The sequence below is a fragment of the Phaethon aethereus genome (assembly GCF_964289735.1).
Source record: "Phaethon aethereus genome assembly, chromosome: W".
Classification (NCBI taxonomy): domain Eukaryota; kingdom Metazoa; phylum Chordata; class Aves; order Phaethontiformes; family Phaethontidae; genus Phaethon; species Phaethon aethereus.
This window is the reverse complement of record NC_138581.1, coordinates 16,432,654-16,452,073: the sequence shown is the minus strand read 5'-3', so window position 1 is coordinate 16,452,073 and position 19,420 is coordinate 16,432,654.

Here is a 19,420-nt window from a genome sequence, read left to right as displayed (position 1 = left end):
TTCTTCCCCGTGTTTCCTGCCGCCCGTCGCTTTTTCTTTTCTCTTCCGCATCCCCCTCCGCATCGCTCCCTTTGACGGGGTTTTAATGCCCTGACTCTGCATCCCATCCCCTTTCTATTCTTATGGCTCTGTCCAGCTGATGGTCTCTAATTTTTAATTCTTTCCCGTGTTTGTCCCTTTTCCCTTTCTCTTTCCATGACTGCCTCTATCTGCCTTCCTGTCCCTTCACACACACACCCCCCACCCCCTTTTTTTCTTAATTCCTTCTGCTCTGGTCCCCTCGTGCAGTTTTCTCTCTGTCTCCCGATACCCAGCTCCCTGTCGCGGTACCCGCCGCTCCCAGGCCGGGCGCCGCTCGTTCTCGCTGTCCCTCTCCGCTGTCCCCGCTGCCCCGCTCGGTCCCACTCAGCTCTCTCCCCCGCTCCCTCCCCCTTTTCTTTATCGCTTCATCTCCCCCCTCCCCACGCTGCAGTTCTCCCTCTTCCTCCGCCTCGACACCCACGTCCGGCTCCCGCCCCCCCGGGCCTGGCTCCCCGTCCCTCGCCTCTTCTCTCCCCGCCTCTGCGCTTCCTCCCGCTTCCCTCTCCCCTCTTCCCCCTCCGCCCGGCCGCCGTCGGGCACCGAGCCTGGGCGGCTGCTCCCGGTGCGCCCGAGGGAACAAACCTGCGCTGCCCGCTTTGCGCGCCCAGGTGCGTTCCTCCGCTGCGGGGCCGGGCCCAGGCCCAGGGCAGGGGCTCCCGTGCCGTTGGGGGGGGTGGCGGCCGCCTGCTCCCGAGGGGTTGCAGCTGCGGGCCCGACGCTCGAAGCGGGCTGCAGGTGCGGCTGAGGCCGGCGCTGGCCCTGCGGTGCCCCGGGGGCGCCGCCCGGGCCCGCCCGCCGGCGGGAGCCGGCTGAGGAGCGGCGCGAGGGCCGTTCCGCAGGCAGCCGCCTGCAGCGAGGAAGGGCCGGGCCCCGCGGCGAGGCGGGAGTCCTCCCGCCCCCGCGGGAGCGCGACCCCAGCACGCGGCGCCGGGAGCGCGCGTGAGCGGCCGCGCGTCCCTATAGCCTCGCGGGACAGGCGCCGCGAGGTACCGCCCGGAGGGCGGGGGGGGGGGGGGGCGCGCAGGCAGAGACGCCTCACGGCGCACGCGCGCGCCTCGCTCCGCCGGGTCTCTGCCCGCCTCCGGGGCGGGCCCCGTCCCCGCGGGGCGGTGCTGTTGTCCCACACACGGTTCTTCCGCCGGTGCGCGGGCAGGCGGCGAACGTGCGGAGCCGGGGTGTTGGCTTTTCTTCCGGCTGCGTGCAGAGCTGGGTGCGAGGTGGTAGCGCACAGAGCTCGCACCCCTCGGGCCACACTCGGACCGCGTGGCTACGCTCCGCGCAGCGGTTACCGGTGTTTTCAACAGTTGGCTCCGTCGCCCTTGTTCCCCTCGGTTCTCGCCAGCCTCGTCTCCGCTTAAAGTCGCAGCGTCCTTCTTTCTTCCCGGGCATGCTGAGCGAGGAGGGGGCTTTCCCCGCCCGGGGGCAGGTTGCTATTATGCCAATTAGATGTTAATTAGGACAGTTCCCTCAAGGTTCCGGAGCTGTGCTGCTTTTGTGATTATCTTGTTCCTCCCCTCAAGGTTGCACCTCGCAGTTAACTGCTCACAGAGACTAAACGATGCCCCCAGCTTCGTTACTCGCGCACCTCGAGCAGTGCGGGCGGGAGCGTTGCTGCCGCGGTGTCGGGTCAGAGCCGCGCTCTCGAACGGCGGCGCGTAAGTTCCGCCTGCCCGGCTCTGCCTCGAGCGCGTGATGGCGTGTGCTCTGCCTGAGCAGCCGGGAAAATGCCTCGGAAACGACCCGCTTGTTGCAGGCAAAGCAGATGTGACGCAAGTGGGGCGTTCGGGCGGCTTTTGTAGCCTGACGTCAGCCTGCGTTCTGAGTCACGCTTGCACGTGCGCGCGCAAAACGAACGCGTGCCTGTGCAACAAACTCCTGCTGCAGCAGAGGGATCGGGAGTCCGTGGCAGCGGTCAGCTGGGCCTGGGCGCGGCAGCTTCAGCCGGTGGTCGCGTACCGGTGTTCTTCCTGCCACCCTACGCCGGCGGGTTTCTTTAGACGTACGCGGTGCTTAGGCGTCCTCGGCCGTCACTTAGGCCGGGCTACCGGAGCAGGCGTCCCGAGTGACCCTTCCCCACACCGTTCCCTGCTCTCCCGCCCACGCCAGCGCTGCTGCGCCCGGTGTCCCTGTCCCCTGCTTCTACTTCTGCCTCTGCCCACCCCCGGCCCAGCGCGGGCGTCATCGGGCTCGTTAATCGTGGCTGCCTCGGGGCTCGCGAAACAGATCGCGTGCAGGAGCGCCCGGCCTTGCGGCGAGTCCCTGCAACCACCTGGCTGCGGGGAGGGGCCGCTGCCTCGCGCCCGCCGTTCGAGTGCGCCGAGGGCTCCCCTCGTGCCTTCCGGTCCTAATCCGTCGCAGACGGCCAGGATCTTCTTTCCCAGGTGTGCTTCTAACGACAGGCCCAGGAAAGGACAGGGCCACGTGAGCGATGGACGCTGTCGCTCCCAGGTGCGCCGCACCTGACGTACACGGGCAGTCGAATGTGCAGGGTCTGCATGCATCACCGGAAGCGGCCGTGTGGCGCACGAGCGAGGCTACGTGCGTAGGGAGCCTCGTCTTGTACGAGCTGTAAGACACCCCGGTATTCTCTTGGGTGGAGGACAGCCAAGCGACAGGAGTTACAGAAGGCGAAGGGAGGAGAGGAGGAAGAAGCGTCTGAACTGGCAAACTCTCCCAGCAGTGCAGGGAGTGAAAGCTGCGGTGAGTCCCAGGCCCTCGGGGCCCTGTTGCCCCTATTCTGCATCCCGGGCCCTCGCTGCCCCTCCCCTGGCCCCCTCTCTTTCCCACGCTGATGTGGTATCCGTCCGTGTCCCCCCATACCTCCTTTCTCCATCTCACTCTGACCAGCTCCCCTTCCCTGTCTTTTAGGTCCTCTCTCTCCCTAGCTTGTAGCCCGCGGCTATTTTTCCTTCCTCTGCCTCTCCCAGTCTGGCTCCCTGTCCCTGCTTTTCCATTCCTCCCTCTCTGCCGTGTAGCGTGTTGCTGCTCTTTTCTTTCGCAGTCTCTCTCTGTCTGGCTCCCAGCCACCATGTTTGCCTTCCTCCCGCTCTGTCCTGTAGCCCGTCGGTATTTTTGCTGTCTCTGGCGCTCTCTGCCCGGCCCCGTGTCCCTGGTGTTCAAAGTCTTCCTTCTTGGCCCTGTAGCACAGCACAAGTGTCTCTCTTCCTCTGTCTCCCTCTATCCTGCTCCCTGTCCCTGTTTTGCAATTTCGTCCTTGTCAGCCCTGAGCCACGCTGCAGTTTCATTTCTTTCGCCGTCTTGCCCTGTCCGGCTCCCTGCCGGGATCTTTCAATTCCTCTCTATCTGTCTTGAAGCCCGTCGCTGTTTTCTCTTTCTCTCTGTCTCTCTGTCCATCTCTCTGTCTCTGTCTTTACTTACACTTTTAAATTCCTCCCTCTCTGCCCAGCGGCCCATCGCTATTTTGCCGTTCTCTGTCCCGTGTCTTGAATCGCTCCCTCTCTGCCCTGTAGCCTGTCACAGTGGTGGTTTTTTTTCCTTCTCTGCCATTCGCTCTCTGTCTGGCTCCCTGTCCCTACTGCAGGGAAATGAAGTTGGTTAAGCAGGACTTTCCCCTCATGAACCTGTGCTGGCTATGACCAATGACTGCGTTGTCTCTCAAGTGTTTTTCAACAACTCCCAGAATAGCGTTCTCCATAATTTTACTGGGCTCTGAAGTGAGACTGACAGGCCTGTAATTACCAGGGTCTTCCTTCTTACCCTTCTCAAAAACTGGGACAACATTTGCCAGCTTCCAGTCAACTGGGACCTCTCCAGACTCCCAAGAGAGAGGTCCCGCAATGACATTGGCCAACGCTTTCAGTACCCTGGGATGAATCCCATCAGGCCCCATAGACTTATGTGCATCCAGCTGGAGCAGCAAGTCTCAAACCAGTTCAGAGTCAGCTGGGAGTTTATCATCCCTCCCAGTCAGAGTCTTCCAACACAGGGCTCCAGGGGTCCCAGAGCCCATCATCAGTGTTGAAGACAGAGGCAAAGAAGGCATTATACGTCCCTGCTTTGTCTCTGTCCCTACTTGTGAGGTGACAACCTCGTCAAGCAACAGCCCAATGTTATCTCTGATCCTCCGTTTGCTGTTAAGATATTAAAAAAAGCCCTTTTTGTTGTCCTTCACAGTGCTGGCCAGCTTGAACTCTAATCAAGCTTTGGCTGCACAAATTCTCTCCCTACAAAGCGGACAGCATCTCTGTAGTCCTCCCATGTCACCTGTCCTTGCTTCCAATGTCTGTACACTTTCCTTTTCCACCTATTTTCTAGAAGAAGATCCCTGTTCAGCCAAGCCGGCCTTCTGCCCCACTTGCTTGACTTTCAACACTTTGGAATTACCTGCTCCTGTGCTCTTAAGAGATGGCTCTTAAAAAGTGACCAGCATTCGTGGATCCCAATACCTTCAAAAGCAGATTCCCAGGGAGCCTTACAAACTAGCTCCAGCAGCTCAAAGTCTGCTCTCCTCATATCCAGGGTTGAATTTTTGTTGTCAGTTTTTCTCCTATCGCCAACAATTTGAAACTCAACTACTTTATGGTCACTGTGACCAAGACAGCCACCAATCACCACTTCACCCGTGAGTCCCTCTGTCTACAAACAACAAGTCTAGGAGAGCACCTTTCCTAGTCAGCTCCCTTAGTACCTGCACCAAGAAGGTATCTTCAACATGCTTCAGGAATTTCATGGACCTGTTTGTGTCCACTGTATGATATTCCTAGTTAATGTCTGGGAAGTTAAAATCACCCGTAAGGACAAGGGCAACCGATCTAGAGATATTCCTTAATTCTTTGTAGAATAATTCATCAGTGTCATCATACTGGCTGTCTGGTCGATAGTAGATTCCCACAACAACTTGTCCAACAAATTGGACATACAACCCAAACCCTCTGGATAAATGAATTCAGCCTAAAACCAAGAAAGATTTAGTTCAAAAGCACTTGTTCTACAACAACCTTAAGCTTAATTAGATGGGTATATTAATATCTACATTATACGTCACATTTGTGATCTACTAAGACACTAAAAATAAAGGCCAACTAATCCCAGAATGGTTGAGGTTGGAAGGGACTTCTGGAGGTCATCTTGTCCACACACGCCCTGCTCAAGCACAGCCACCTAGAGTCAGTTGCCCAGGACCATGTCCAAATGGCTTTTGAATATTCACAAGGAGGGAGACTCAAAAAGCTCTTTGAGCAACCTGTTTGTGGTGGGTTGACCTTGGCTAACCATCAGGTGCCCACCAAGCTGCTCTGTCTCTCCCCCTGCTCAACAGGACATGCTCCTGAGCTTGGAAGAAGTGATCCTCAAATATTAACCAGCTTTCTTGGGCCCCTCTTCCCTCCAGGGCCTTATCCCACAGGATGCTTCCGAGGTCAGTCAGCTCTCCTCAAGTCCAGGGTTGTGAGCTTGCTTTTTGCCCTCCTTTCTCCCCTCAGGATCCCGAACTCCGCCACCTCATGGTCACTGTAGCCAAGGCTGCCTTTGACCTTCACATCCCCAACCAGCCCCTCCTTGTTGGTCAGTAGGAGGTCCAGCAGAGCACCTCTCCTCTATCACTTAGAGGAGGAAGTTGTCATTGATGCACTCCATGAATGTCCTGGATTGTTTATGCCATGCTATGTTGTCCCTCCAGCAGATATCAGGGTGGTTGAAGTTCCTCGTGAGGACCAGGGCCTGCGAACATGAGGCTGCTCCTATGTGTCTGTAGAGGTCCTGAACCACTTGTTCTTCCTGGACAGGTGGCCTATAGCAGACACCCACTATAAGGTCAGATACTAATGTTTTATATAGTGTATTTGCAATGCAAACTTTGCATAATGGAGCCTGATCCTGAAATTTTTTTTATGAAGAGTATATCCTACAGAAGTTTAGACACATTCCTAAGTAAACATGCTAGCCAGTTGATTTTATCTGTTTAAGTTTAAGTGCTTTCTATATTGAAGCCTTGAATGGCCCACTGCTCAGTTACTGGTGTGGCTATCAGTTAATACGACTAAATACTTTTATTTCTGAGATTACACGTGTCAAAATTTTGCAATTTTCCTTTTTGACTAAAGCATGTGAATTTTATTTTTCTAATTGAATTCAGGCATGAATTTGGAGAATTATCATTATTTTGGTGCATATTTGGCAGAATGACAAATATAAACAATGCAGTGCCCAAATATACTTCACAACTTGGACTTCAGCCTTGGTATTGTTGTGTAACATGAGCTGAGTTGGACACAATAGCAGAGACAAGAAATTATCTCCCTTCTTCCCCCACTACCTCTAAACATTTTCATGACATGAGGGAATGTTCATGCAATCAGTAGTGACAATATACAATGGAGACCCTGGTATACATATGCTACCCAAGAAAATCAGACTGCTGCTGCTTGTCAGCATATATTTGCATTTAATGCCAATGTTTTTTTTCATGTTGAAAGAATGCAATTAAACACTGATACGATCCTGATTTGAGATACCATCAGCTAGTTTGTGTCACAGAACTCCTTAATGAAAATAAATTTCCTTCATAGTGAGCCCTAAATATTAATCAAAACCCAGTTGACTATGGATGTGGATACCCTTCAAAATAATATGCTATCATCAGGATAAATAAGGACACTTCCATTTCTCAGTGTCAATGGAAAAGCGCTCAAAGCTTTTGGCTGTCTATTTATGAATTTTAATGAGACCTGGATTTGTCTCAGAAGGAGGCAGCCTTAATTTTCAAAGTGATTCAAACAAGTCAGTACAATATTAGAAAGCAGTACAAAAGCATGAGTGACAATGTAATAAAACACCTTGATGAAACTATATTGGGGAGGGGAAAACTGCTTATAGTAAACCACCCCCACTATTTCTCCTCATAAACTACAAAATTGACAACTTTGGAACTCAGTTTCCAATGTCATTTTCACCTTCTCTTGCTAAATATTTTGTGTTATGGAATGACCTGTTAAACTAGAGGCCGATTGTTATATTTTAGTTTCATACGGAGAACAACTGACACTTCTCAGCCATCAGACAGTGCACCGTAAGAAGGGTGGTGCAGTCTGCCGGTTATCTTCAGGATCTCTGAAGGCAGATTCCTATAATCCTAAATGCAACATCAGATGGGAATCCCAGGCTTGTTGGGAGCCTGTGTGAGTTTTCATGTGTTCAAAAATATCTCAGTTCCTCCTTTGCCCTCACTCCCAAGAACATATAAAAAAACCATACTGTTCTGAAAAAATAAATTTGAATCAAGTAAACTCAGTGCTGCTGCTGTTGTGATTTTCTTTTAATTTCTTTATCCTCATTTCCTTCCATCTCCTTGTTTTATTCTCAGTTTTGTTGGGATCACCCTGCAAGGGCTCGACCTTGAGGAGAAGGAGCTGTGGCATTGAGAAGCTGGTAAACAGCTGGACACCTGCAGGGCTCAACCTTGAGGAGAAGGAGCTGTGGTAAACAACTAAGAGGAAGCAAAGGAGCGCGTGGACATACAGAGGTGACCAATCCTGCCTCTGTGAGAGTCGCGTGGACTTAAAGCAATAGCCAACCGGGTAGCACTTCTAGGCGCGTGAACGGGCTGTATTTGTATAAAAAGCAAGCTTTGCTAACAATAAAGGTCTTTGGCTTGAATCCCCGCCAGAGTCCGTGCCTTATTACTCCACACATTTTTAAATACTGAATCGTTTTCTTCTCCAACTTCATTGTGTTTTCTCATATTCCTTTTTCATGTGTCTGTCTTAGGTTGCTTTTCCAAAACAACGTATTTGTTCTCATTTTCTTTTACCTTTCGTGTTCATTCTGCCACCTCTTTCTTCAAACTGCTTACCTATATTGGGGTCAAACTTTCTTTCAAATTACTTTTAATTCCTCTGCACTTTTTCTTAGCAACATCCTCAAGCTATTCTTTTTTGTCCTTGTTGCATTTCCATCACTGCTCCTATACTTTTGCTTGTGATGAAAGAGAAAGGAAGCAGTATTCTTAGCATGGCAAAGACGTAATAGAGCTTCCGTGCATTTGAAAAAATCAGTTCATTATAGCCAGGGATGGCAGACTTTAAGACAAGTTAAACATCCTTCAAAAATATGTGGTAAGTAGGTGGGAGAAATTCAGTTCAATCCCAAACTCATCACCAGTTACTGTTATATGAGAGCACATGATATGTTGTATTCATTAATCTCAGTTAATCAAATCAGTCGATTATATTGAAACAAGGATCTAAAACAATTATGAAGTTTTAGCATGCATCGCTAATCAACTGTAAGTTTTGCAAATTTCTTAACATATGGAAGGTTATTGATTACATGATTAGTTTAACTTCAGTATAGAATTCTTTAGCCTAATAACTGTGTGATTATGTTTAACGGCCTACTCTCATAGTCCTTAGGCTGTATTTGCCTCAATGCTAACATTGTAACTATGTGTAAACGGTTAATCACGAGGAAAGCAGGCCTCATGAAAATTAAAACACAAGTAGAAACGGAGAAGACAGGTGGAGAGAACCAATAGGAGAAGAGTTAAGAGCAAGGACTGAGAGATTAAAGAGAAGAGAACAGAGAAGATATCTTAACCTTGAGCATAGAGACAGACTGGCAGGAGTGCTCAGACAAGGATGATAAGAAGGAACTGCTTGGCTGGACAACAGAAGGGGTGAACATTCAAGGAGAAGAATTATCCTCGAGAGACCTGTGACCATAAAAGGGAAAAAGGAGTAGGGGACTAACTCCCCAAACGACCACCGACGACCACCCGAGACCCCCGTGCATGCGTAGTGTAGTTTTGCAACACCAGCATTATGTAAATGTAGTAGATAAGCAAGGAGGCGGAGATTTCTTGGAAAATGTGTGAATATTCATGTCTTGAAGGTATATAAAGGATGAACTTTTGTTTCAGCGCACGCATGTTAGGAGGAGATATCCCCCATGCGTCCAGCGCTGCAATAAAGATGTCCGCTGAATAACACTTTCATGTTATTGAGTCTAAATTTCTTAAGTTTGGATTTCTTTGAATCATAACATTTCCCTGGAAGCGGCAGAAAATAGTCTGGAAGTCTGAAACTTTTCCCTGGTTAAGGGCTAAGGCATTGTTACAGGCACACACAGAATAAATCCAGATCGTTACCAAAAAAGCATGATCTCCCAAAGCCACAACACCTGTAACAGGAAAATAGATGCATTAGGACTCACCGAAGAACCACAAACTCAGTCACAAAGGTGTGAAGCATCATATCCAGTTATCAGCTGGACAATATCATGAAAAAGACACTTTTAGATGTAATCCAGTAGGTAGATGGACTTTATTTTCATTGCTGCTCACTTCCTTCTATAACCTTTGGCACTTTGGATTCTGTCAGAGAAATTAATTATTTTAACTTATCTTTTTTTTAAAGCAATTTTAGGGTAACTAGCAAATGCAAAGGTCTTGTAATACTTTGCAGCAGTGAGTCTTTCAACATGTAGTAGTGGGCCAGTCTTTCAGAAAGTGCAGAACCCTGGCACATTACTTCAGGACATCCAAAGAATAGGACTGAATTTCTTGAATTTGCAGTGTTCAGACTGTAGAGAATAGCCACATCTCTGCCACATTTTTAATTCCCATTATTATTTGCCTTACTCTGGTGCCTAGGAGTCACAGTCATGGAGTTGGGTCACCCACATGCTGGCTTGATGTCCCGGTTTAGGCTGGGATAGAGTTAATTTTCTTCCTGATGGCTGGTATAGTGCTGTGTTTTGGATTTCATATGAGAATAATGTGGATAACACACTGATGTTTTTAGTTGTTGCTAAGTAGTTGTAGTGCTTATACTAAGTCAAGGACTTTTCATCTTCGCATGCTCTGCCAGTGAGGAGCTGCACAAGAAGCTGGGAGGGGGCACAGTCAGGACAGCTGATCCAGACTGACCAAAAGGATATTCCCTACCTTTACCTGCAATGACTGCAAGCGATAGTGAGGACCAGCAAGACAATTCCTTCCTAGCCCCTTCCTTGGAGGAGAGGGAGTGCAACGTTTCAATCTCGCAGTTCGGAGCGCGAGAGGGAGAAAAAGCAGAGTGCCTGTTTGCAAGGCTAGGAAAGAGCAGAGCCCCAGTCTTGCTGTTTATCGGCAATGACAGCAAGGGATAGTGAGGACCCGCAAGACAATTCCTTCCTAGCCCCTTCCTTGGAGGAGAGGGAGTGCAACGTTTCAATCTCGCAGTTCGGAGCGCGAGAGGGAGAAAAAGCAGAGTGCCTGTTTGCAAGGCTAGGAAAGAGCAGAGCCCCAGTCTTGCTGTTTATCTGCAATGACTGCAAGCGATAGTGAGGAGCATCAAGACAATTGCTTCCTAGCCCCTTCCTTGGAGGAGAGGGAGTGCAACGTTTCAATCTCGCACTTCGGAGCGCGAGAGTGAGAAAAAGCAGAGTACTTGTTTGCAAGGCTAGGAAAGAGCAGAGCCCCAGTCTTGCTGTTTATCTGCAATGACTGCAACGGATAGTGAGCACCAGCAAGACAATTCCTTCCTAGCCCCTTCCTTGGAGGAGAGGGAGCGCAACGTTTCAATCTCGCAGTTCGGAGCGTGAGAGGGAGAAAAAGATTAGAGCCTGTTTGCAAGGCTAGGAAAGAGCAGAGCCCCAGTCTTGCTGTTTATCTGCAATGACTGCAAGGGCTAGTGAGGAGCAGCAAGACAGTTCCTTCCTAGCCCCTTCCTTGGAGGAGAGGGAGTGCAACGTTTCAATCTCGCAGTTCGGAGCGCGAGAGGGAGAAAAAGCAGAGTGCCTGTTTGCAAGGCTAGGACAGAGCAGAGCCCCAGTCTTGCTGTTTATCTGCAATGACTGCAAGGGCTAGTGAGGAGCATCAAGACAATTGCTTCCTAGCCCCTTCCTTGGAGGAGAGGGAGTGCAACGTTTCAATCTCGCACTTCGGAGCGCGAGAGTGAGAAAAAGCAGAGTACTTGTTTGCAAGGCTAGGAAAGAGCAGAGCCCCAGTCTTGCTGTTTATCTGCAATGACTGCAACGGATAGTGAGCACCAGCAAGACAATTCCTTCCTAGCCCCTTCCTTGGAGGAGAGGGAGCGCAACGTTTCAATCTCGCAGTTCGGAGCGTGAGAGGGAGAAAAAGATTAGAGCCTGTTTGCAAGGCTAGGAAAGAGCAGAGCCCCAGTCTTGCTGTTTATCTGCAATGACTGCAAGGGCTAGTGAGGAGCAGCAAGACAGTTCCTTCCTAGCCCCTTCCTTGGAGGAGAGGGAGTGCAACGTTTCAATCTCGCAGTTCGGAGCGCGAGAGGGAGAAAAAGCAGAGTGCCTGTTTGCAAGGCTAGGAAAGAGCAGAGCCCCAGTCTTGCTGTTTATCTGCAATGACTGCAAGGGCTAGTGAGGACCAGCAAGACAATTCCTTCCTATACCCTTCCTTGGAGGAGAGGGAGTGCAACGTTTCAATCTCGCACTTTGGAGCGCGAGAGTGAGAAAAAGCAGACTGCCTGTTTGCAAGGCTAGGAAAGAGCAGAGCCCCAGTCTTGCTGTTTATCTGCAATGACTGCAAGGGCTAGTGAGGACCAGCAAGACAATTCCTTCCTAGCCCCTTCCTTGGAGGAGAGGGAGCGCAACGTTTCAATCTTGAAGTTCGGAGCGCGAGAGGGACAAAAAGCAGAGTGCCTGTTTGCAAGGCTAGGAAAGAGCAGAGCCCCAGGCTTGCTGTTTATCTGCAATGACTGCAAGGGCTAGTGAGGACCAGCAAGACAATTCCTTCCTAGCCCCTTCCTTGGAGGAGAGGGAGCGCAACGTTTCAATCTCGCAGTTCGGACCGCGAGACGGAGAAAAAGCAGAGTGCCTGTTTGCAAGGCTAGGAAAGAGCAGAGCCCCAGTCTTGCTGTTTATCTGCAATGACTGCAAGCGATAGTGAGGAGCATCAAGACAATTCCTTCCGAGCCCCTTCCTTGGAGGAGAGAGAGCGCAACGTTTCAATCTCGCAGTTCGGAGCGCGAGAGGGAGAAAAAGCAGAGTACGTGTTTGCAAGGCTAGGAAAGAGCAGAGCCCCAGCCTTGCTGTTTATCTGCAATGACTGCAAGGGCTAGTGAGGAGCAGCAAGACAATTCCTTCCTAGCCCCTTCCTTGGAGGAGAGGGAGTGCAACGTTTCAATCTTGCAGTTCGGACCGCGAGAGGGAGAAAAAGCAGAGTACTTGTTTGCAAGGCTAGGAAAGAGCAGAGTTCCAGTCTTGCTGTTTATCTGCAATGACTGCAAGGGCTAGTGAGGAGCATCAAGACAATTCCTTCCTATCCCCTTCCTTGGAGGAGAGGGAGTGCAACGTTTCAATCTCGCAGTTCGGAGCGTGAGAGGGAGAAAAAGATTAGAGCCTGTTTGCAAGGCTAGGAAAGAGCAGAGCCCCAGTCTTGCTGTTTATCTGCAATGACTGCAAGGGCTCATGAGGACGAGCAAGACAGTTCCTTCCTAGCCCCTTCCTTGGAGGAGAGGGAGTGCAACGTTTCAATCTCGCAGATCGGAGCGCGAGAGTGAGAAAAAGCAGAGTGCCTGTTTGCAAGGCTAGGAAAGAGCAGAGCCCGAGTCTTGCTGTTTATCTGCAATGACTGCAAGGGCTAGTGAGGACCAGCAAGACAATTCCTTCCTAGCCCCTTCCTTGGAGGAGAGGGAGCGCAACGTTTCAATGTCGAAGTTCGGAGCGCGAGAGGGAGAAAAAGCAGAGTGCCTGTTTGGAAGGCTAGGAAAGAGCAGAGCCCCAGTCTTGCTGCTTATCTGCAATGACTGCAAGGGCTAGTGAGCACCAGCAAGACAATTCCTTCCTAGCCCCTTCCTTGGAGGAGAGAGAGTGCAACGTTTCAATCTCGCAGTTCAGAGCGCGAGAGGGAGAAAAAGCAGAGTGCCTGTTTGCAAGGCTAGGAAAGAGCAGAGCCCCAGTCTTGCTGTTTATCTGCAATGACTGCAAGGGCTAGTGAGCACCAGCAAGACAATTCCTTCCTAGCCCCTTCCTTGGAGGAGAGGGAGCGCAAGGTCTCAATCTCGCAGTTCGAAGCACAAGAGTGAGAAAAAGCAGAGTGCCTGTTTGCAAGGCTAGGAAAGAGCAGAGCCCCAGTCTTGCTGTTTATCTGCAATGACTGCAAGGGATAGTGAGGACCAGCAAGACAATTCCTTCCTAGCCCCTTCCTTGGAGGAGAGGGAGCGCAACGTCTCAATCTCGCAGTTCGAAGCACAAGAGTGAGAAAAAGCAGAGTGCCTGTTTGCAAGGCTAGGAAAGAGCAGAGCCCCAGTCTTGCTGTTTATCTGCAATGACTGCAAGCGATAGTGAGGAGCATCAAGACAGTTCCTTCCTAGCCCCTTCCTCGGAGGAGAGGGAGTGCAACGTTTCAATCTCGCACTTCGGAGCGCGAGAGTGAGAAAAAGCAGAGTACTTGTTTGCAAGGCTAGGAAAGAGCAGAGCCCCAGTCTTGCTGTTTATCTGCAATGACTGCAAGCGATAGTGAGCACCAGCAAGACAATTCCTTCCTAGCCCCTTCCTTGGAGGAGAGGGAGCGCAACGTTTCAATCTCGCAGTTCGGAGCGTGAGAGGGAGAAAAACATTAGAGCCTGCTTGCAAGGCTAGGAAAGAGCAGAGCCCCAGTCTTGCTGTTTAACTGCAATGACTGCAAGGGCTAGTGAGGAGCAGCAAGACAATTCCTTCCTAGCCCCTTCCTTGGAGGAGAGGGAGTGCAACGTTTCAATCTCGCAGATCGGAGCGCGAGAGTGAGAAAAAGCAGAGTGCCTGTTTGCAAGGCTAGGAAAGAGCAGAGCCCCAGTCTTGCTGTTTATCTGCAATGACTGCAAGGGCTAGTGAGGACCAGCAAGACAATTCCTTCCTATACCCTTCCTTGGAGGAGAGGGAGCGCAACGTTTCAATCTCGCAGTTCGGACCGCGAGACGGAGAAAAAGCAGAGTGCCTGTTTGCAAGTCTAGGAAAGAGCAGAGCCCCAGTCTTGCTGTTTATCTGCAATGACTGCAAGGGCTAGTGAGCACCAGCAAGACAATTCCTTCCTAGCCCCTTCCTTGGAGGAGAGAGAGTGCAACGTTTCAATCTCGCAGTTCAGAGCGCGAGAGGGAGAAAAAGCAGAGTGCCTGTTTGCAAGGCTAGGAGAGAGCAGAGCCCCAGTCTTGCTGTTTATCTGCAATGACTGCAAGGGCTAGTGAGGACCAGCAAGACAATTCCTTCCTAGCCCCTTCCTTGGAGGAGAGGGAGCGCAAGGTCTCAATCTCGCAGTTCGAAGCACAAGAGTGAGAAAAAGCAGAGTGCCTGTTTGCAAGGCTAGGAAAGAGCAGAGCCCCAGTCTTGCTGTTTATATGCAATGACTGCAACGGATAGTGAGGACCAGCAAGACAATTCCTTCCTAGCCCCTTCCTTGGAGGAGAGGGAGCGCAACGTCTCAATCTCGCAGTTCGAAGCACAAGAGTGAGAAAAAGCAGAGTGCCTGTTTGCAAGGCTAGGAAAGAGCAGAGCCCCACCCTTGCTGTTTATCTGCAATGACTCCTAGGGCTAGTGAGGACCAGCAAGACAGTTCCTTCCTAGCCCCTTCCTTGGAGGAGAGGGAGTGCAACGTTTCAATCTTGCAGTTCGGAGCGCGAGAGGGAGAAAAAGCAGATTACTTGTTTGCAAGGCTAGGAAAGAGCAGAGCCCCAGTCTTGCTGTTTATCTGCAATGACTGCAAGGGATAGTGAGGACCAGCAAGACAATTCCTTCCTAGCCCCTTCCTTGGAGGAGAGGGAGTGCAACGTTTCAATCTCGCAGTTCGGAGCGCGAGAGGGAGAAAAAGCAGAGTGCCTGTTTGCAAGGCTAGGAAAGAGCAGAGTTCCAGTCTTGCTGTTTATCTGCAATGACTGCAAGGGCTAGTGAGGACCAGCAAGACAATTCCTTCCTAGCCCCTTCCTTGGAGGAGAGGGAGTGCAACGTTTCAATCTCGCAGGTCGGAGCGCGAGAGTGAGAAAAAGCAGAGTGCCTGTTTGCAAGGCTAGGAAAGAGCAGAGCCCCAGTCTTGCTGTTTATCTGCAATGACTGCAAGGGCTAGTGAGGACCAGCAAGACAATTCCTTCTTATACCCTTCCTTGGAGGAGAGGGAGCGCAACGTTTCAATCTCGCAGTTCGGACCGCGAGACGGAGAAAAAGCAGAGTGCCTGTTTGCAAGGCTAGGAAAGAGCAGAGCCCCAGTCTTGCTGTTTATCTGCAATGAGTGCAAGCGATAGTGAGGAGCATCAAGACAATTCCTTCCGAGCCCCTTCCTTGGAGGAGAGAGAGCGCAACGTTTCAATCTCGCAGTTCGGAGCGTGAGAGGGAGAAAAAGCAGAGTACGTGTTTGCAAGGCTAGGAAAGAGCAGAGCCCCAGCCTTGCTGTTTATCTGCAATGACTGCAAGGGCTAGTGAGGAGCAGCAAGACAATTCCTTCCTAGCCCCTTCCTCGGAGGAGAGGGAGTGCAACGTTTCAATCTCGCACTTCGGAGCGCGAGAGTGAGAAAAAGCAGAGTACTTGTTTGCAAGGCTAGGAAAGAGCAGAGCCCCAGTCTTGCTGTTTATCTGCAATGACTGCAAGCGATAGTGAGCACCAGCAAGACAATTCCTTCCTAGCCCCTTCCTTGGAGGAGAGGGAGCGCAACGTTTCAATCTCGCAGTTCGGAGCGTGAGAGGGAGAAAAACATTAGAGCCTGCTTGCAAGGCTAGGAAAGAGCAGAGCCCCAGTCTTGCTGTTTAACTGCAATGACTGCAAGGGCTAGTGAGGAGCATCAAGACAATTTCTTGCGCTCCGAACTGCGAGATTGAGACTTTGCGCTCTCTCTCCTCCAAGGAAGGGGCTAGGAAGAAATTGTCTTGATGGTGCTCAGTATCCGTTGCAGTCATTGCAGATAAACAGCAAGACTGGGACTCTGCTCTTTCCTAGCCTTGCAAACAGGCAGTCTGCTTTTTCTCTCTCTCGCGCTCCAATCTGCGAGATTGAAACGTTGCGCTCCCTCTCCTCCAAGGAAGGGGCTAGGAAGGAATTGTCTTGCTGGTCCTCACTAGCCCTTGCAGTCATTGCAGATAAACAGCAAGACTGGGGCTCTGCTCTTTCCTAGCCTTGCAAACAGGCACTCTGCTTTTTCTCCCTCTCGTGGTCCGAACTGCGAGATTGAAACGTTGCACTCTCTCCCCTCCAAGGAAGGGGCTAGGAAGGAATTGTCTTGCTGGTCCTCACTAGCCCTTGCAGTCATTGCAGATAAACAGCAAGACTCGGGCTCTGCTCTTTCCTAGCCTTGCAAACAGGCACTCTGCTTTTTCTCACTCTCGCTGTCCGAACTGCGAGATTGAAACGTTGCACTCCCTCTCCTCCAAGGAAGGGGCTAGGAAGGAATTGTCTTGATGGTCCTCAGTAGCCCTTGCAGTCATTGCAGATAAACAGCAAGCCTGGGGCTCTGCTCTGTCCTAGCCTTGCAAACAGGCACTCTGCTTTTTCTCCCTCTCGCGCTCCGAACTGCGAGATTGAAACGTTGCACTCCCTCTCCTCCAAGGAAGGGGCTAGGAAGGAATTGTCTTGATGGTGCTCAGTATCCGTTGCAGTCACTGCAGATAAACAGCAAGGCTGGGGCTCTGCTCTTTCCTAGCCTTGCAAACAGGCACTCTGCTTTTTCTCTCTCTCGCGCTCCGAACTGCGAGATTGAGACTTTGCGCTCTCTCTCCTCCAAGGAAGGGGCTAGGAAGGAATTGTCTTGCTGGTCCTCACTAGCCCTTGCAGTCATTGCAGATAAACAGCAAGCCTGGGGCTCTGCTCTTTCCTAGCCTTGCAAACAGGCACTCTGCTTTTTCTCCCTCTCGCGCTCCGAACTTCGAGATTGAAACGTTGCGCTCCCTCTCCTCCAAGGAAGGGGCTAGGAAGGAATTGTCTTGCTGGTCCTCACTAGCCCTTGCAGTCATTGCAGATAAACAGCAAGACTGGGGCTCTGCTCTTTCCTAGCCTTGCAAACAGGCAGTCTGCTTTTTCCCCCCTCGCGCTCCGAACTGCGAGATTGAAACGTTGCACTCCCTCTCCTCCAAGGAAGGGGCTAGGAAGGAATTGTCTTGCTGCTCCTGACTAGCCCTTGCAGTCATTGCAGATAAACAGCAAGACTGGGGCTCTGCTCTTTCCTAGCCTTGCAAACAGGCTCTAATCTTTTTCACCCTCTCACGCTCCGAACTGCGAGATTGAAACGTTGCACTCCTTCTCCTCCAAGGAAGGGGCTAGGAAGGAATTGTCTTGCTGGTGCTCACTATCCGTTGCAGTCATTGCATATAAACAGCAAGACTGGGGCTCTGCTCTTTCCTAGCCTTGCAAACAGGCACTCTGCTTTCTCTCTCTGTCGCGCTCAGAACTGCGAGATTGAAACGTTGCACTCCCTCTCCTCCAAGGAAGGGGCTAGGAAGGAACTGTCTTGCTGGTCCTCACTAGCCCTTGCAGTCATTGTAGATAAACAGCAAGACTGGGGCTCTGCTCTTTCCTAGCCTTGCAAACAGGCACTCTGCTTTTTCTCCCTCTCGCGCTCCGATCTGCGAGATTGAAACGTTGCACTCCCTCTCCTCCAAGGAAGGGTATAGGAAGGAATTGTCTTGCTGGTCCTCACTAGCCCTTGCAGTCATTGCAGATAAACAGCAAGACTGGGGCTCTGCTCTTTCCTAGCCTTGCAAACAGGCACTCTGCTTTTTCTCCCTCTCGCGCTCCGATCTGCGAGATTGAAACGTTGCACTCCCTCTCCTCCAAGGAAGGGTATAGGAAGGAATTGTCTTGCTGGTCCTCACTAGCCCTTGCAGTCATTGCAGATAAACAGCAAGACTGGGGCTCTGCTCTTTCCTAGCCTTGCAAACAGGCTCTAATCTTTTTCTCCCTCTCACGCTCCAAACTGCGAGATTGAAACGTTGCACTACCTCTCCTCCAAAGAAGGGGATAGGAAGGAATTGTCTTGATGCTCCTCACTAGCCCTTGCAGTCATTGCAGATAAACAGCAAGACTGGGGCTCTGCTCTTTCCTAGCCTTGCAAACAGGCAGTCTGCTTTTTCTCTCTCTCGCGCTCCAATCTGCGAGATTGAAACGTTGCGCTCCCTCTCCTCCAAGGAAGGGGCTAGGAAGGAATTGTCTTGCTGGTCCTCACTAGCCCTTGCAGTCATTGCAGATAAACAGCAAGACTGGGGCTCTGCTCTTTCCTAGCCTTGCAAACAGGCACTCTGCTTTTTCTCCCTCTCGTGGTCCGAACTGCGAGATTGAAACGTTGCACTCTCTCCCCTCCAAGGAAGGGGCTAGGAAGGAATTGTCTTGCTGGTCCTCACTAGCCCTTGCAGTCATTGCAGATAAACAGCAAGACTCGGGCTCTGCTCTTTCCTAGCCTTGCAAACAGGCACTCTGCTTTTTCTCACTCTCGCTGTCCGAACTGCGAGATTGAAACGTTGCACTCCCTCTCCTCCAAGGAAGGGGCTAGGAAGGAATTGTCTTGATGGTCCTCAGTAGCCCTTGCAGTCATTGCAGATAAACAGCAAGCCTGGGGCTCTGCTCTGTCCTAGCCTTGCAAACAGGCACTCTGCTTTTTCTCCCTCTCGCGCTCCGAACTGCGAGATTGAAACGTTGCACTCCCTCTCCTCCAAGGAAGGGGCTAGGAAGGAATTGTCTTGATGGTGCTCAGTATCCGTTGCAGTCACTGCAGATAAACAGCAAGGCTGGGGCTCTGCTCTTTCCTAGCCTTGCAAACAGGCACTCTGCTTTTTCTCTCTCTCGCGCTCCGAACTGCGAGATTGAGACTTTGCGCTCTCTCTCCTCCAAGGAAGGGGCTAGGAAGGAATTGTCTTGCTGGTCCTCACTAGCCCTTGCAGTCATTGCAGATAAACAGCAAGCCTGGGGCTCTGCTCTTTCCTAGCCTTGCAAACAGGCACTCTGCTTTTTCTCCCTCTCGCGCTCCGAACTTCGAGATTGAAACGTTGCGCTCCCTCTCCTCCAAGGAAGGGGCTAGGAAGGAATTGTCTTGCTGGTCCTCACTAGCCCTTGCAGTCATTGCAGATAAACAGCAAGACTGGGGCTCTGCTCTTTCCTAGCCTTGCAAACAGGCAGTCTGCTTTTTCCCCCCTCGCGCTCCGAACTGCGAGATTGAAACGTTGCACTCCCTCTCCTCCAAGGAAGGGGCTAGGAAGGAATTGTCTTGCTGCTCCTGACTAGCCCTTGCAGTCATTGCAGATAAACAGCAAGACTGGGGCTCTGCTCTTTCCTAGCCTTGCAAACAGGCTCTAATCTTTTTCACCCTCTCACGCTCCGAACTGCGAGATTGAAACGTTGCACTCCTTCTCCTCCAAGGAAGGGGCTAGGAAGGAATTGTCTTGCTGGTGCTCACTATCCGTTGCAGTCATTGCATATAAACAG